We start from the raw sequence: 17,252 nt of genomic DNA on the forward strand, positions 1-17,252 counted from the left end.
AAATGAGGAGCTGAAACCAAGGGCTCAAGTAGAAAGCAAATGTTTTGAGAATGATGATGGCAACAAATGTACAAATGTGCTTGACACAATGGATGTACATGTGGATTGTAATAAGAGTTGTGTGAACTCCCAGTAAAATGATTTTTTTAAAAAAGGAAAAGAAAAAAAAAGGAGTTAAAAGATAATGGAATTTTTAAGTGAATTTTTAAAAGGCCCTTTATGTTTGTAGGGCTAGATATACTATTATGGTATATTTGAGCATGCCCATTATGGTGAATATTTGGAGTGTTTTTTTCTTTCTTCTATAATAAAATTTTAATTTATTTTTTTAACTTGTGTGAATTTTTCGTTACATAAATTCTTACAAGCATATTTCTTGGGCTGTAGGATATAAAAAGAACCCATGGCTGTGGAATCGACTTTGACTCATAACTATCCTATAGGACAGAATGGAACCGCCCATACTTTCCAGGGTTGTAAATCTTTATGGGGCCGGATGGCCTCGTCTTTCGTCAGTGGAGAAACTGATGGGTTTTAACTGTCCACCTCGTGTTTAGCAGTGCCGTGTTTAACGCAATACATCACCAAGGCTCCTTACAGGATGTAAATACTTTTTATGTGAGGATTTCCACCTCTTTCTCCTAAGGGGCTGTTCCATTCCCACCAGCTAGAATAGTTTCTAGGAAGGATAACCTCTATATCCTCCTATCTTGGCCAACACTACTTCCCCATCCTCAGCCAAACTAGACGGCAAAAAGAACAATGCTGTCGTTTGCACTTTCCTCATTAGTACAAGAGTCCAACACCTTTAATATTTACTTGCACAGAATTTATGAATCACTTCTGTTTCAAACTAGAAAGAAGTAAATTGACTTTAAATGATATTAATATCTGAATTTTCTAAGGACCACAGAAAATACATAATCAGCTTTTAGGGCATTAGATTTCCACAGTAAAGTAGCTGAATTGGTCTTTAATATTTACTTTGTTCAATAGCATGAGGATGATATTGATATTCTGTGATTATATATTGTGTGATTATATATGTGCACATATACATTCATATGTATTTATTTAGTCTTGTTTTTGGCAAGGCCTGAGGATTAGTTACAATATTATACGAGTCATCGAATTCCTAAGTTTTCTCCCTGTAATGGAAAGAACACCCAGTAATTTGTTTGGCTTTATTTCTACATATTGGAGCTTGGTTTCTGATTTTAGTGGAAAATGTTTCTGAAATTTTTCCCAATGTTTTATATTCAAGTGAAAACCACTTAAATAAGTTACTTTGGATTGACTTGCAAATTGACTTCACCATCTACTTTTCCATAAATAAAGCCTTTAGTTTTGAGTATGATTTACTTCCTGTTCAACACTCATTTAACACAACAATAAGCATCTTCTGCACTCTGTTTTTTGGGAGGTGCCCTGTGTGGCTCCTGCTCTTTTTCAAATGTGACACAGCCCCTGGGAGTCCAGATTTATTTCACTTAGCTTGCCAGCATGTTGAATTCAGCAAAGTGAGAGAGAAGAGCAGGAGAGGACTTCCAGCCACCAACCATGAATATTTGAGGTCAAACACTATGCTCGCTCCTGCATCGAGAGGCTAGATACTCTAACCCTTTCATGTTTTCTCCCGAGGGCGATGCCAAGTTGAGTTTTACATTAGAGGCACGTTCAATGCCCTCTCCTTCCACAAAATGCAATATCTCTGTAGTCTGGAGTTTGAAACTTCATTAAATTTCTATGCAGAAATATTTTCTGAGTGCCGTAGTGGTTATGCATTGGGCTGCTAACTGCAAGGTCAGCAGTTCCAAACCGCAGTCACGCCTGGAGAGAACAATGGGACTTTCTACTCCCATAAAGAGTGGCAGTCTCACAAACTCACAGGGTGGTTCTACCTTGTCCTGTAGGGTCGCTATGAGTTGGCATCAACCCAATGGCAGTGAGTTTGATTGTGGGTTTGAGTCCAGTCCTTTCTGGTGACATTATGTTAATTCAGACTTTTATTGCTCTGTGTGCTGTCCGATGGCATTCTGCACAATCCTTCCAACTGAGCCGCTCTTATTTATCTTGATACAAGCATCTCAGTGATAAGTTTTCCTGGAGAGCTTCCCACGCCCCTTCTAGTGGAGGTTAGGAATCTTTTCCCCACATTATTTCATTACCTATGCATTCTTATATCTTGGCACTTGGTATACCTTGTTGTCTATATTGGTGTAGGCATACGCCTTCTAGACTGTGAACGCATAAAACCTTGTGAAAGGCCAACATGTCTTCTTCTTTTGTGTGAATGGTGCCTGCTGACATTGCAGTGATGTATAAATTGAACGTGTATGGTTTGGAATGCTGGCTCTGATCCCCTCGAAAACAAGGACAGAATGCCACCAGCTGCCACTATGGGCTCACACAAAACGACTATTGTGAGTCAGCAACATTAGGGTTGCTGTGAGTCTGGACTGACTTGGCTACACCTCACAGCAAAGTAATACCTGTCTACAGCTCATCCCGAGATGAGTGAATTGTTGAATCATATAATGCGGATAAGGTAGTAATAAAACTTTTAAAAAATTTAAAAAAGTACCTGTGAATGTGATATAATATGATGCAATGTAATGCAAGGTAATCAGTTAATCAGATGAGGCTATGCGAGTTTAGGCTGGGTCCTGAACCTAAACACTGTGGATTTGCCTAAACAGCATCTTAGACAGACTAGAACACACTCGGAGGAAGACAGCTGGCATGAGATAATCACCAAAATGCCAAAGAAAGCCCAAGACTACCAGCAAGCAAGGGATAGATATATACATGACCCTGATTTGGATTTTAAATCGCTAGATCCATGAGAAATAAATTCCTGATCTATATAGCTGCCTCCTGTATTATTTGTGTTGAGCAATGCTAGGAAATTAAGAGAAAACCAACCAACCAACCAACCAACCAACCAACCAACCAACCAAATAAAACCCGTTGTCACTAGGTTGATTCTGACTCATAGCAACCCTATAGGACGGGATAGAACTGCCCTCTTGAGTTTCCACGGCTGTACACATTTATGGAAGAAGAGTCTTGCATCTATCTCCCATAGAGCAGCTGCTATGAATTGCTGACCTTTTGGTTAGCAGCTAAGTGCCAACCACGGTGCCACTGGGGCTCCAGAAGCTAAGATGTTGTTATTGTTAGGTGCTAGCAAGTTATTTCCAATTCATAGTGAACCTTCTGCTTAACACAATGAAATTCTGCCCAGTTCCGTGCCATCTTCACACGTTTCATCTCGGAGCCATTGTTACAGCTACTGTGTCAGTGTATCTTCTCTTTTGCTGTGCTTCTACTTCATGAACATCGTGTCCTTTTCCATGGACTGAACTTTCCTGAAACCATGTTGAAAGTACATGCAACAAAATCTTGCCCTACGTGCTTCTAGGAAGCATTCTGGTTGTACTTCTTCCAAGACAAATTAATTTGCTCTTCTGGCAGCTCACGATACTTTCAGTATTCTTCAGGGTCACCGTAATGCAAATGAAGCAAGTTTTCTTTGGTCTTCCTTATTTTTTTTTTGCAAGTTTCCATATGCATATGAGATGACTGGAAATATCATGGCTTGAGTCAGGTATACCTTTGTACTCAAAGTGACATCTTTGCATTTTGACACTTCAAAGTGTCTTTTGCAGCAGATTTGATTTCTTTATTACTGCTTCCATGAATGTTGATTGTGGATCCAAGAATAATGAAATCCCTGATAATTTCAATCTTTTCTCTGCTTATCATGATGCTAAGATAGGGAGTTATAAATTTATAGTTCAAATTTGTATTACCTTTTAGAATAAATTTAAAATTAATAACTGAGTAACCTATGCCATTGGCAGCTAGACCATGATGTTTCCTACTGAACATATGATGTAATCCTCTTACAGAATGTAAGTAATCGGGCAAGACTGCTTCTTGTGTGTGCCCTGAGACCAGGGCACTCTGTAACCACAAAGGTAATTGAACATCATCCTCTTATGATTGACATGAGTGAGTTCTGCTTCGTTACCAGCTGCAGCCCAGCGTTAATACTCTACTTTGTAGATGAGATTTTCCAGTCACAGAATTGCCCCTGCTTCTTCGACACCACTTTCTTAAACTCTCATTGAAATCGCTCAGTGCAAACCCTGATTTACAATAAACTGCAGTAATTTCTGGTTAGAACGCCTGAGATCCTGTGCTGCACTCTTTCCTTGCTGCAGCAAGCTACAGAAGGTCCACTTTCTCTGACTACAGGTGTGTTCCTACCGGCCTTCGGCTAAGGGTTTTTTTGGCAGCACTAGAGTGGATGCTGAAAGAAATCTAGAAAGAACCATCTGCCCTCTAAAGACTTCAGGTTTGACTGGAGGCTCGTGCCCTACTTATCTTAAACAAGTCTTTCAAAATGATCGTTTCTTGTCTGGAATATAGAGGAGAGAGGACTGAAATCCATAGTAAAAGGAAATAGGCCTTAGTCAGAATTCCTTATGTGGACTTCCAAAGAGTGGATAAAATTTGAGTAAGGGAAGGGGTGGAGCAGGCTATGTGTTAAAGACTCAAAGCTGAGGATTATTGTGTGTTGAAGAAAAAAGGAGGCTGTTTGTCATAAAAAAAGATGTGATGGGCAATGGATTTGGTAGGTAGGTAGGCGAGATCAGGGAGGACGATGACTTCGTGGGAGCTCCATCCCTATTTAGACAGTGCAAAGTCCAGAGGTGGACGTAGTTGTAGGTGATAATTGATAACTGTTGTAGGAAAAGGCTGGAAAGTGATTGTAATAGATCATAACCGATGTTATCAGAATCAGACTTTTGGAAAGGTGACTCAGGACTTGGGGAACTTAGTAATATAGGAATTAGGTGACAGAGCTGTTACCACAGGTGCTGCTGAGATGCTCTTGACTCCCCTCTTGGCTTCTCCTGCAGCTGCAGTGGGCATGGCCCAGGGGACTGCCAGCTTCCCACCTCAAGTCCCTGGGTCACTCTCCTTCTGGACCTGAGCACGCCATTTAGCACGGTGGGTCCATACTCCTCTGTGGAAGAGCAGCCTAATTGTGCTGGACCGGTGCCCGTGATTGAGCTTGCCCGGGCAGTCTTCACAACTTGAAGAACTGGAATCAGGAAACTAAATGTCCACCTTTTCTTCCTTCTGTGGGGTAATTGTGAGACGCATTATTCACATCTCTTTAGAGTGTCCCCAGTGGGATCGGACCCCAGTAGTGACTGCGACATATCACTCCCTTTATTAGTGATCCTCGTTTCTGAATTAGACTTTCTGTACTTTCTAACTTGAGTCTCTTGGGATCACCTTTAGACTGAACTATTCTCCCAGTTCCGTGTCTCAATGTCTGTTTGGGGGCCCTCAACCTAAGATGGATATCTTGGATGGTTAGGATAATCATTAAGCCAGGGAAAAATGAAATTAGCATCCTTCCTTAAGTTAATTAATGGCTGCATTGTCTAGTTACAAAACAAAAGGATGATAGCCAGTGTGTTTTGTATAAAACATCAATGCAGAAATATGGGGAAATGATTTAGAGTTCATGACTTCTTTTGAGAGAGAGGGAAGAAAATGCTCCGAACCATCTGCAAAAGCATTAGAGTGATCCCAAGTGAAACCTAGGCACTGGAAATTGTTTCCAGAGACATTCGATGGTGTCAACAAGAAAAGTATGCACCGTGGAGAGAGACAACAATAGGGAGAGGGCCTGGAAGCCTATTATTCTACCTGGTCAGGAAAAAGAATCCCTGCTTGTGAGCAGGACAGGAGTTCTGATTTTCCTCGTGTGGATAGCCACTGGGTGGTTGAGGAAGCTCTGGCCATTAGCAACTGAGACAGATCTTGCCAGGTTAAAGAATATCGATGATCGATCACCAGGAAGAGGACCCACGCTTATGGTCATTACTGTCAGCTTGTTGCAAGTTCTTCTGTAAGTCATGGTTAGTGGCTTGTGCCAAGTTAGGGAAAATATTTCTGTTACTAACAATAAAATTGTTAAGAGTACTCCGTGGGGATTCTGAAATATTTACTTGACAGTAATAACTATTAAGATTTCCTGTTTTTCCTCATGATCACATTAGCATGCAGATATTTCAAAACTCAGCACTTTTGCCGTTTTATGGCCAAAAAAGTGCTTCTAACTGAAGAAAGTTGTATGTCCATCTAGTTTCCTTTCCAGGTACAATTATACCTGAATTCTTAAGCCTTGGAACTAAGGAAGGCTGAAAGATGCCTGGAGAGGAGTGGACTTGTTCATTCAATTCTCGTAGGAATGGAACGCCTGACTTTCCTTAGCCTCTGTTCTAGGTTGGACTTTATTCTAGAAGGAAAGAATAGTTTCTAATCACCTCCCCCCCCCCCCACTTAGGTCCATTTATTCAAACCAAACTCACGTTCATGCGTCAATTCTAACTCATATTGACCCCCTAGGACAGAGTAGAACTGCTGTCTTGGGTTTCGGAGACTGGGAGCTGCAAGCCAGATCTTCTCCCTCCAAGCAGTTGGGGGTTCAAATGCTGATCTCGTCCTTAGCAGCTCAACTTGTGACCCATCACACCATCAGGTTTGCTTAAAGTCCGTTAGTTAGAGAGTGTTCATTCTACTGAAATGAATTTAAAATGTATTTTGTTGGTCGTCTTTGAATAAGTTTTGTAGCATTCATATATATCGTCACTGTTCTTATCAATCATATTAATTAAGCAATAACTGCTCAATATATTTGAATTCTTTTTAGAAAATTTGAACTAATATTTTCCTCTATTGTAGAAAATGTGATTTAGAGGAAAATAAAATAAATTAAAATCGTTCATTAGGGGCTTTGGAGCTTGTTAAAGAGCAGAGTTTCGAATACAATGATAAGGAAGGAAGAGGCAGCAATGAACATGTAAGGTGCCTCTGGAGTCCCTGGGTGGTGCTGATGGTTAAAGTGCTTGACTGTTGACCCAAAAGTCGGAGGTTCAAGTCCCTGCAGCGTTACCTCAGAGGAAATGCTTGTATATTTTCTTTCCAAAAAATGAGTCACTGGAAACCGCATTAAGCACAGTTCTAGTCTGACATACAAGGGTCAGTAGTCAACATGAGTTGGCTTTGACAACTGTTCTCCATGAAAGAAAATGGTAAACAATGGAATGGCTGTGTGGGCCATCCGTTGAGTTGAAATGAATTTGTTTTCATTGTTTTGTTTCCTCTTGTATGATACTGCTTGGCATGATTGAACTGTGGAATGATCTATGTATGAACTCCCAATTAATAATACATTTAAGAAAAAAATATAAGTCTTGAGTGAATTTCTAGATATTAGAAATTATAGAGAAGAGAATGGCACTAGGGGGAAAAACAGGGTAGAGTTAAGGATGGATCTGGGCCTCTCAGGGGTAGAGTTAAAATAAGAACTTTTGGGCCTGTGGTTGGCCAGCTGTGAGCTGTTCACTCCCGCTTCAGAGTCCTCTGTTGGGGTCCTGGCTTGTTGCGCCCGCACTTAGCTCTTCATCGTGAGCTAGTCCGTTTCAAACTCAGTAGCCCTGCTTGACAATGACTGCTGGCTTAATGATGGAGACCATGGTGTCTCTTACATACTTGCTCAGTTCAATGCTCATGTTGTAGTGTGTCCTGAATAAACTGGTTTAAACATCTTTCTTGTGAGTTTGGAGGGAAAGAGAAGAGTGAGAATCATGAGAAATTTCAAGTAAAGGGGAGACAATGTAGTGTAAATTCCTTCCATTTTTCTCAGCCTATTTGGAGATATTGTCTGCTGGCAGCATAGACAGATGGCTGGGAGACTTGAAGAAGCTGGAAAGGTTCAGAACAGCTGCTTATGGAAAATGCAGTGGAATCAAAAACAAATTTGCCAAGTTGAACTGAGTATCCAGCTGGGTCTGCAGGGTGTGAATTTATGGTTGTGCTTCTTAAGAGAGTTCATCTGTCCTTCTTGCCCCCCTCCCCCCTAGTTCTTTGTTCACTCAGACGTGAAGACAGTGGACATGGCATTCCCCTGGGTAAAGGGTGGTAAGAGAGGTATAGCGGAAAGCCAGTGGAGTGGGGATTTTAGGATGTTCAGTCAAAGGATGAAATGATCAGCCTTAGGGTTGAGGCAGCTTAGAGAAAATTGAAATGATCAGGGAATCTAGAAAGGCAGGAGGAAGATGGGGACCACAATAACCCCAGAGAACAGTAGAGCTAAGGAGACTGGGAGGGGGTCACAGCCAAGCAAGGAGTGACAGCGTAGAGATTTAGAGGTGCTGTGGTCTGGATTGGGATGAGGTCTAATTTAGGACTGGGCTTGCAGGTTCCTAATGTGTAATTAGCCTCACGATTTAGCAATTTTCAGCATCTCCACGATTGTTTGGTTAAATGAAATTGAATTCCTTAAACAAGCAAAAAGAAACTTGTTAATGAGTTAAAATCAAGTAAGATGGAAACGGTTAGCATCAATATGACTCCAGTTTACTAAATGTGATGTGATTTTAAGACTTTAAGCAGCCAATTCATATTCCTTTAGTAAGTGAGTTTCATGTATGGAAGAATGCCTTACATAACAGCAGATCAGTGCTTTTGCTAGCCAGTTTTTAACTGTTCTGTGTGCAAACACCTCATCACTTATGCATGTTTTCCAGTGAGAATTACATCATAGGTCGAAAGAAGTAAGTGCATCCATGAGTTTTAGCTGTTACATAATCTAGGAATTTCATAACTTCCTAGTAAAATAGCTTCTAGTCATTATACAAGGGGGGCACCCCAAAAATCTGGGGAAAAGCTCTGCTCTAGTTAGTGCACCCCGTGGTGTTGCCTGGGAAGGTTCTCTCTGTTCACAGTGAATTTTTTTTTAAAAAAGCAGTTTTACTTGAACCTCCTTTTTTGTGATGGCCAATTTAAGCGAATACTGTGTGGCTATGAAATTTGGTTTTCCTGCCTGGGAAAAATGCTGCAGAAACTGTTGTGATGTTGAACACAGCTTACAAAGACAGCGCTATGGGAGAACTCAAGTGTATGAGTGGTTTTCTCATTTCAAAAAAGGGAGAAATGCCAATTGATGACAAACCTCATTCTGGATGTCCATCAATTTCCCAAATGGAAAATGTCAATTTGTTGTGCATTTGGAGTTCATTTCACCAGGTCAGACTGTTAATCAAGCTTTCTATTTAGAGGTTCTGAAAAGATAGCATAACAGTGTACCAAATAAAAGGCCTGATTTGTGGCAGATGAGGGACTGGTTTTGGCACCATGACAATGCACTTACTCATGCAGCCATCTCAGTGTGCCAGTTTTTGGCAAAAAAACAGCATGGCTCTTGCCCCACACACCTTACCCATCTGACCTTGTTCCATGTGACTTCTTTTTGTTTCCATAAATGAAGAGGAACATGAAAGGACAGTGATTTAATGATGTGGAAGAGGTGAAGAAAAAAACAAAACAGGGAGGTGCTGTCAGTCATCCAAACAGATGAGTTTGAAAAATGATTCCAAGAATGGAATTGCAGATTTGACAAAGGTATTAAGACTAATGGAGAGTACTTTGAAGGGGCAAAAGTTGTTTTGTAAAGAAACTTTAAATACATAGGTTTGAAAATAATTCCGTTTTGAGGGGATTGCCCCTTCGTATAATCTCATGGTTTACAGAAGAGAAATGAAGCTATACATTTTATAGAAATTGAAAAGATGATTGAGTGTGTATGTGTGATTTTGTATACACAAATAACCAAGTACAAGTTATAATGGGTACAACCATCTTTCTGTCTGCCCTTCCACCCCTCCCGCAGAGTGCTCTGCATATGGCCTTTCCATTTCAGAGTGTCATCATTTGCGACCTGTGCCAGCCCAGAGTTTTGCACACGAAGCTTCTGGGTTCCCAAGAATGTTCCCCTTTTCTCCAGCAATTCCTGAATGGTTATTTATGCTCCTCCCGACTTGGCCCAAACTAGCCACTGCAGAAGCAAGGATCTGTCGATCACTCACGGCATGTGCAGCCTCTGGCGTAAAAAAATGCTGCTCTGTAGAACTTGTTTACCAGTGACCTGATGATCCCTGTAATGAAGAAGCAGATGGTGTACCCCAAGGTCTTTGAATTTCCTTTCACCTCCACGGATTCTTTGTGGGGCGAGGACCTCCTTTATAGAGAAGGAAGTACAAGAAATGAAAGCAAATAGAGTTGTTGCTACTGCTTTAAAAACCCTACCCTGAAGCTCTAGATTACCTACCCTTTCTCTTTTGACCACCCCATGCCTAATTAAATCCAAAATATCTGTGGAATGTAAGTCAAAGAGCATTGCAGCTCACACGCAGGTTTATTTCAAATACAAGTGGTTAGACCTTTCTCTGATCAGTAGATGGCTGCAGGCAAGTTCCCTCAGTACTACATTTACCTTGGTCTTGTTAGGGTACATTTTAAAAGGATCCAATCAAAACAGTGGCTTCCAAGGGAACTTACTGGGCCAGTTTCATCGGAAGGCAGAAAGGTTAGCTCAGTAGGATTTGTGCCTTTTTTTTTTTAAGATTCAAAGGGTTAATCTGATAGATCCTTTTTCGAAGGACACAGGACAACCACAGGAGCTAGTCATGAAAAAAGTTTAAGAAAAGGGAAAGCTGCAGTGTGGAGAAAAGGCCAGAGGAGTTATGCCAAGATTTTCCCCATCACAACAAATCCCACGCTCATTCTTTGAGGAAAGCCAGGGCTGCCCTATAAAAATTTCTGTGGGACACCTTACTCCACCCACCTTGCCGTCCTGGTCTTCGCCCTTTGGCTTTCTTTTGCCCCTTAAACTCAAAGAACATTTCAAAGGAATGTGATGTGGACCGCCGGGGGAGACCCACAGAGCCATGTTGACGTGTACATCAGAAAACAGCATTACTCAGGGAAGGGAAATGCTGCCTTCAGGAGTGTATACTGTAGACCACGACGGAGGCTGTGTTGAGAAGGCAGTTTCACATTTTGATGTTTTTGCTCAATAAAGGTTTTTAGGATTTTGTAGTGTACTTTATATTTACAAATATAAAGAACAAAACCAACATTTTCCCAGAGCTTCTCCATGTGCAGTGTGAGTCCTGCTGAGGGAGGTTTGGGTGCCTGTTACCTACTATTTCTCCCTCGTTTAACCTTCCTGTCTTATGGCTGCTCTTAGACACACTTCGAACGCAACTCAGCTTTTCCTCTTGGATTTTCCTCTTGCAAGCGTCCACTATACAAGATGTGTTCATTTGTGCTGGTACTTACATGGGTGGCAGGGCAACAAGGTTTTGTTGTACTTGCTTCTGTTTTCTAGGGGCTTTCTATTTCCCGACCATCCCAGCCCTCTCATACCTGTCCACATATTAATTCAACCAGTGTTCGCCCTCTCAGTGTTGGCTTTGTTCTCCTTTAAAGTACCAGATTTGTGAAATGATCTTCTTCTTTTCCCCACCCCCATTCTCTTAGAGAAAAGAGCAACACGGAAATGTATTTCACTTGATGTGTGCAGGTAATATCAGAAGGCAGAAGTAGCTACTTCGGGAGTTATACATTCACACACATTTTGTACATTGCTTGCTTTGTCTTTGTAAATCCACTAGCCATCTTGAATTTTTCAGAATGTGAGCCTATCGCTTCTGCTGACCCAGCATGCTTTCTGAGTCTCTCAAGGGTTATTAGACCCCTGGACTTCTAGTTTGAGAAGTTATCCTATTACCATTTGTTTTCACAAAAAATCAGGAAAAAACAAAAAAAAGTCAAGCCAGTTCTTGAAGACATGTTTTATTATTTTGATGAATGTTTCTGAACTCTGTGGGTACTGGTTGTACATGTAATGTATAAAGAGGCTCTTCATAATTGGAAAATACCAACGCAAACTTTAATTTTGATGGTTAACACAATTTTATACTTATAAAAATTATTTAATCTTTCCCCTTTTTAATGCTTTCAGACACATAAGGAGTTAGAATCTATTCCTTGTGTAATACCATTTTAATTAGATTGAAAATGAAATCATCTGACCAGTTCCACCCTTTCTACAAAAATTCAGTCTTTTCATCTCGGAATGGGAAGAATTATAAATTAAAGCAAAACCAATTGATGAGTATCTCTTCATCTACAGCAGTGGTTCTCAACCTTCCTCATGCCGAGACCCTTCATACAGTTTCTCATGTGGTGGTGACCCCTAACCATAAAATTATTTTCGTTTCTACTTCATCACTATAATTTTGCTACTGTTATGAATTGGGTTACCCCTGTGAAAGGTCGTTCGAGAACCGCTGATCTACATGAAACTGTATGTTTAGCCACAATGATTTTGATCTTTGAACCTATACTAATAATAAAGATAATAGTAAAATATATTATTATGTGTTGAACACTAGTGAGTTCGTGCTTGTTAAATATGCATTTTATAATATCTCACTCTTCAGAATAGCGTCCCGTGAGATTCACATGATCATCTTTCTTTGGGAGCCCCTGGGAAGCACTGCAAACGGATCTGGGCTCAGCTGCTAACTGGAAAGTCAGAGGCTTGAGTGCATTTAGAGGTGGCCTGGAGGAAAGGCCTGGTGATCTGCTTCTAAGAAATCAGCCCTTGCAAATCCTGTGGCGTCCTGCTCCATTCTGACACACGTGGGGTCACCGTGAATCTGAATCACTAGGAAGCAGCAACTTTACCTTTGTTTTTTTGTTTTCTAATTATTTTATTGGGGGCTCGTACAATTCTTATCACAATCCATGCATACATCCATTGTGTCAAGCACATGTGTACATTTGTTGTCCTCATCGTACTCAAAACATTTGCCTCCTACTTTAGCCCTTAATATCAGTTGCTCATTTCCCCCCTCCCTCCCCCCTCCCCTTCCCCCTTCCTCATGAACCCTTCATAATTCATAACTTATTATAGTTTTGTCATAAGTTACACTGAGAGAGAGAGGGAAGGAGGGAGGGAGGGAGGGAGAGAGAGAGAGAGAGAGAGAGAGAGAGAGAGAGAGAATATGTGTTAATATAATTTACCAAGGCCATGGTTGAGATTTTCCCTTACAGTCCTTTCAACTAGCTCTCCATCCTCTATCAGGCATCCTCAAACTATGGTCCGCGGGCCACATGTGACCCACCGAGGACATTTATCCAGCCCGCTGGGTGTTTTTGCACCGTTTGTTTTTTTTCTTCAAAATAAGATATGTGCAGTGTGCATAGGAATTTGTTCATATATATTTTTTAAACTATAGTCCGGCCCTCCAACGGGTCTGTGAACTGGCCCCCTTTTTAAAAAGTTTGAGGATCCCTGCTCTACATAGTGCTTAGGTTTTCGCTAATAGAAACCTGGTACTGACATTGTGTACTCAGATAATATATTTGTGAGCATGTTCCCAGTTAAATCTTTCTGATTTCAGCAAATAATGTTTTTGTTTGTTTGTTACATGTCATATGCACAAGTGGAAGACTAGTTATCCATAACTGATCCTGTGTCCATTGGACACTGAAAAGGTCAGTTGAGTGGTATTTGCCTTTGGAGTGACTGGATTGCCTCCTACTTGTTTTTGGTGATTATACCAAAAATAAACTATGAAGCCCTGTGGTGGCTTCATAAGGTTGAATATCTCAATTGATGGGAAATATCTTTAATCTCTGTGTGCCAAGGAATGAGTTCACCTCAGGGAAAATCTGATCTTCAGACTGCTGTTATGTAACATGAAACTTCTTCCTCTTCAAACTTGGCAGAGTTTAGAGTCCAGGGGGTGGAATATTTGTGTGGGTGGAAGATAGCAGGAACACCAGGAAGTAGCTGTGGGACTATGAGCAGTTGATTCCAAAGTTTGTATAAATGCTAGCACAGGGCTTTATACCTGGTTCCATTAATATTAACATTTACCTTGAAAGCTGATGAAATTTTGTGGAATTTGATCATAAAACAAAAGAATTTTACTGAGGAAAAATGTTATTTCCCACAGGACAGTGACAAATTAATATGTGCATCATCGTAATTCTCATTTGGGGCTCTACTGTATGCTTTTGCCTCTCCTTGAGAAAGCTTGAAACATAGGTGTCCAAGGTTGTCAACCTCTTAGAGTTCTCCTACTTTCCATTAACAAAAGGCTTCATGGCAAGGTTATGTTTAAAAGTGGATCTTACATAATTTTTAGGAAACTGAATTTATATTCATTTAGAAATAAATTTGAATAATACCAGCTAATGGCTTCATGTATGCAGTCTTAATGGCAAAGTGGATCGTTACTTGGCATCTAACCAAAGTTGGAAGTTCAAACCTATCAGCCTTCCCATAGAAAATGGGGCAGTCTGCTTCTATAAAAACTTCCAACCTTGGAAACCCTGGGGCATAAGCTCCACTCTGTCCTATAGGGTTGAATATGAGTTGGAATCAACTCAACAACAGTGGGTATGTGTGTTTGTGTTTTGATTTTTTAAAATGGATTTTAAAAGTATAACTTCACACTAAGTATTAAGATGCAAGGAGATTACATAGAGAAACTTGATGTAGTTAAATAAGCAGAACTCTTTAATCTCTTAGAATATTTCTAATTTCTGTGATTCACAGAACATTGGACTCTGGAACAATCATCTGCATTTGAAAAGCGGTGACAGCACATAGGAAGTGCTCAAAAAGTTTTGTGAGTGAGCACAGGAGTGGAGAAGCATGTGGTGATGACTGGGCTGATGTGCGTTTGGATGTGCTTAATGCTTCTTTGCATTGCCGATGCACTTTCTTCTGATTCTCATATATGAAAAATCATTCCCTTCTCCCTATTCCTTCTTCTTGTATGCTTACAAGTTTATATACTGGAGAACATGTTGACTTAAAACTGTTCCCACAACACATGTCAGTGAAGATTTATGTTGTGGTAGTGGGGGTAAGAACCAAGTCTCATCTGAAGGCACCTGAGAAGCCCACCATTGATTGCACTGTCACCACTGGTGCTGTTGGGCCAGCGTGCTGCCATTGGAGCTGTTACCATGATGAGCTGCTTACCCGACTTCTGAGATTCAGCTAAACAGTATCAATTGGAGATTGGCCGCTGCTGCAATTGATGCAATTAAGAATAGATGCTTGGCTAGCCTTGCTTATCTTGGAAGCATCCTTTATTCCAACAGAAGGTAATGATTACAGACACAGGCCTTGATCCATAACTACATGTAATGGGCTCCCAGCTCAGCCCCTTCCTCGCTACGAAATTCTGGCAGGTTATTTCACCTTCCTCTGAGCTGCTCAGTGTCCTCCTCTGAAAAAGGAGAACACAAGTAATAGCAATGTCACACGGGGTTTGTATTGATTTCGGCCTTGCATTGCCAGTCTGCAATGGGGGAAGGCCTGTACCTTTTTTTTTTAAATTTCACAGGGGACAGGACCAAACTGAGGGAGATTTTAATTCACACCCCGGCTGTGTATAAATTATTCATCGACCTCTAATTACCTACAATAATTGGGGAGCAAACGCTGATCTCTATGGCTTTTCAGAGTCTGTGATCATTATGATAAAAATGTTCATTCTGGAAACGTTTGAAAATGTATTTTGGTTAGAATGAGATTTTTTGGCATGTTTTGTCTTTGTTCTTTGGCTATAAATTCCTGAAATGCTGACATAGTTGAATTTATTTTTGTTTTAAACACAATTTCTAGCATTTCCAAGTAGCCATATGGACTCAATAAATACTTTGCTTCTGCTTACTGTATATGTGGACTGGTGGAAGAGGAGTGATTATGCTTTGGGGAACTCTGCATAGTTTCCCTCATTTAGCGTGATGCTGAAATGAATTGGAAAGCTTCTTGGCCATCATAATTTGGGGGTTCTAAAATTGTGTTTGGATTTTCAGGAAATCAATGGTAACTTTATATTAGCTGAGCAAAAGAACTAAAAATTCTCAGCAAGAGGCAAATGGTCCATTTTTTATGGAAAAAGAAGGGGGGAGAAAACCTAACCAACGTTCTTATTCAAGGGAATTTGCTGCAATGTTGTCTGTCTGAGCTTTGGGTACTGCTTGACCGTTCGCCATATCAGGAGAGCGTTTTCTTTGTCTAAATATTAAATCAATATTTGGAGTTGGTAGGGTACTGTATGAGTTGTAGTGCCCAGGCAGCAAAAGCAATCCACCATGCATATTTCCACATCTGCCAGCAAATTTGGTTTCTGGAACTGTCAATCAGGCAGACAGTCTGGAAAGAGTGTTCACACTCTCACCAGTTGCCATACAAATTCTCACTCTGCAGAAACAAATTGCAAAAACCTTTCTGACGAAGGCAGACTTCGAAAAATACCACAAGGGTACAGTGCACCCACTCTTAAGCAGAAGCAAATTTCTCTTTTCCTCCTTTCACACATGTAAAAACACGAATACAATCTTAAAAACAGATACTTTTATACCTGGGCTGTGATGTGAAAGAATTACTATTATTTTATGTAACTCTTTCCTTCCCTTTCTTTCTGCTCGGAGCAGGCACTCCTGACAACGGATGGCCGCCTGTTAGGGTGCCATCATGGGGGCTGTTGTCCTTTTACCAGCTGGGTTACTGACAACACCCCCTTGCTAGAGGAGCGGCGGCTTCAGTGCGAGGCACATGAATTATACTGTGCCACGTGACCGCTGCCGTCTTTTCAAGCTAGTGACGTACAGGGCACAATGCCTGCTAGGGTTTTAAACTTAAAAAAAATCATTTTATTGGGGATTGTACAGCTCTTATCACAAACCATCCATTGGATTTGAAACTTTTTATTGAACTCTTGGATTGGCATTTCTTGCCACCTTCATTAGGTAGTGCTAGGAGCCCTCATGTCCCTATTGAGTAAGTACCGGATTGCTAAATTGAAGACCTGAGGTTCAAAGCCTTCAGCCACTCTGTGAGAGAAAGATGAGGCTGTCTGCTCCACCAATACTTACAGCCTCAGACCCTCCATGTAGGGTCGGATGAGTTGGACTTGCCTAGATGGCAGTGGGTGTGGTTTTGGTTTAATGAAAGGATCGGTCTCATTTATGCTTCACACATTTGTAAACTGAGGTCAGAAAAAGAGTTCAAAATCAGCTTCTTAAAAGTGCCTGCTCTGTGGCACTGTCTGTCAGATCACTACTAGTGCCAGGGAATGTAAACGTTATCTCATTTTATGATTGGGAAGGTGAACTTGGTACTTTGGGAAACTTCAACTATTACATGCTGGTATTCAAACGTAGCTCTTTTTGTGCCTGAAACCCACACACTGCAAGTCCTGCCTCTGAGCTTCACAGTAAAGTGGGATGTTCAAGGCCACCTGTGAACATTGTTAAGCTAGCGTAAATTCATACAATTCTAACCT

At 40.9% G+C, this 17,252-nt stretch overlaps 1 protein-coding gene across 1 annotated transcript in view; it reads left to right on the forward strand.

Moving 5' to 3' along the window:
- BICC1 (BicC family RNA binding protein 1) overlaps positions 1-17,252 on the forward strand; it is a 326,903-nt gene that overhangs the window by 191,204 nt on the left and 118,447 nt on the right. The gene's annotated exons all lie outside the window — the stretch shown is intronic.

Source organism: Echinops telfairi, unplaced genomic scaffold, assembly GCF_000313985.2.
Source record: "Echinops telfairi isolate 266 unplaced genomic scaffold, ASM31398v2 ScPeMD7_70;HRSCAF=299, whole genome shotgun sequence".
Lineage (NCBI taxonomy): Eukaryota > Metazoa > Chordata > Mammalia > Afrosoricida > Tenrecidae > Echinops > Echinops telfairi.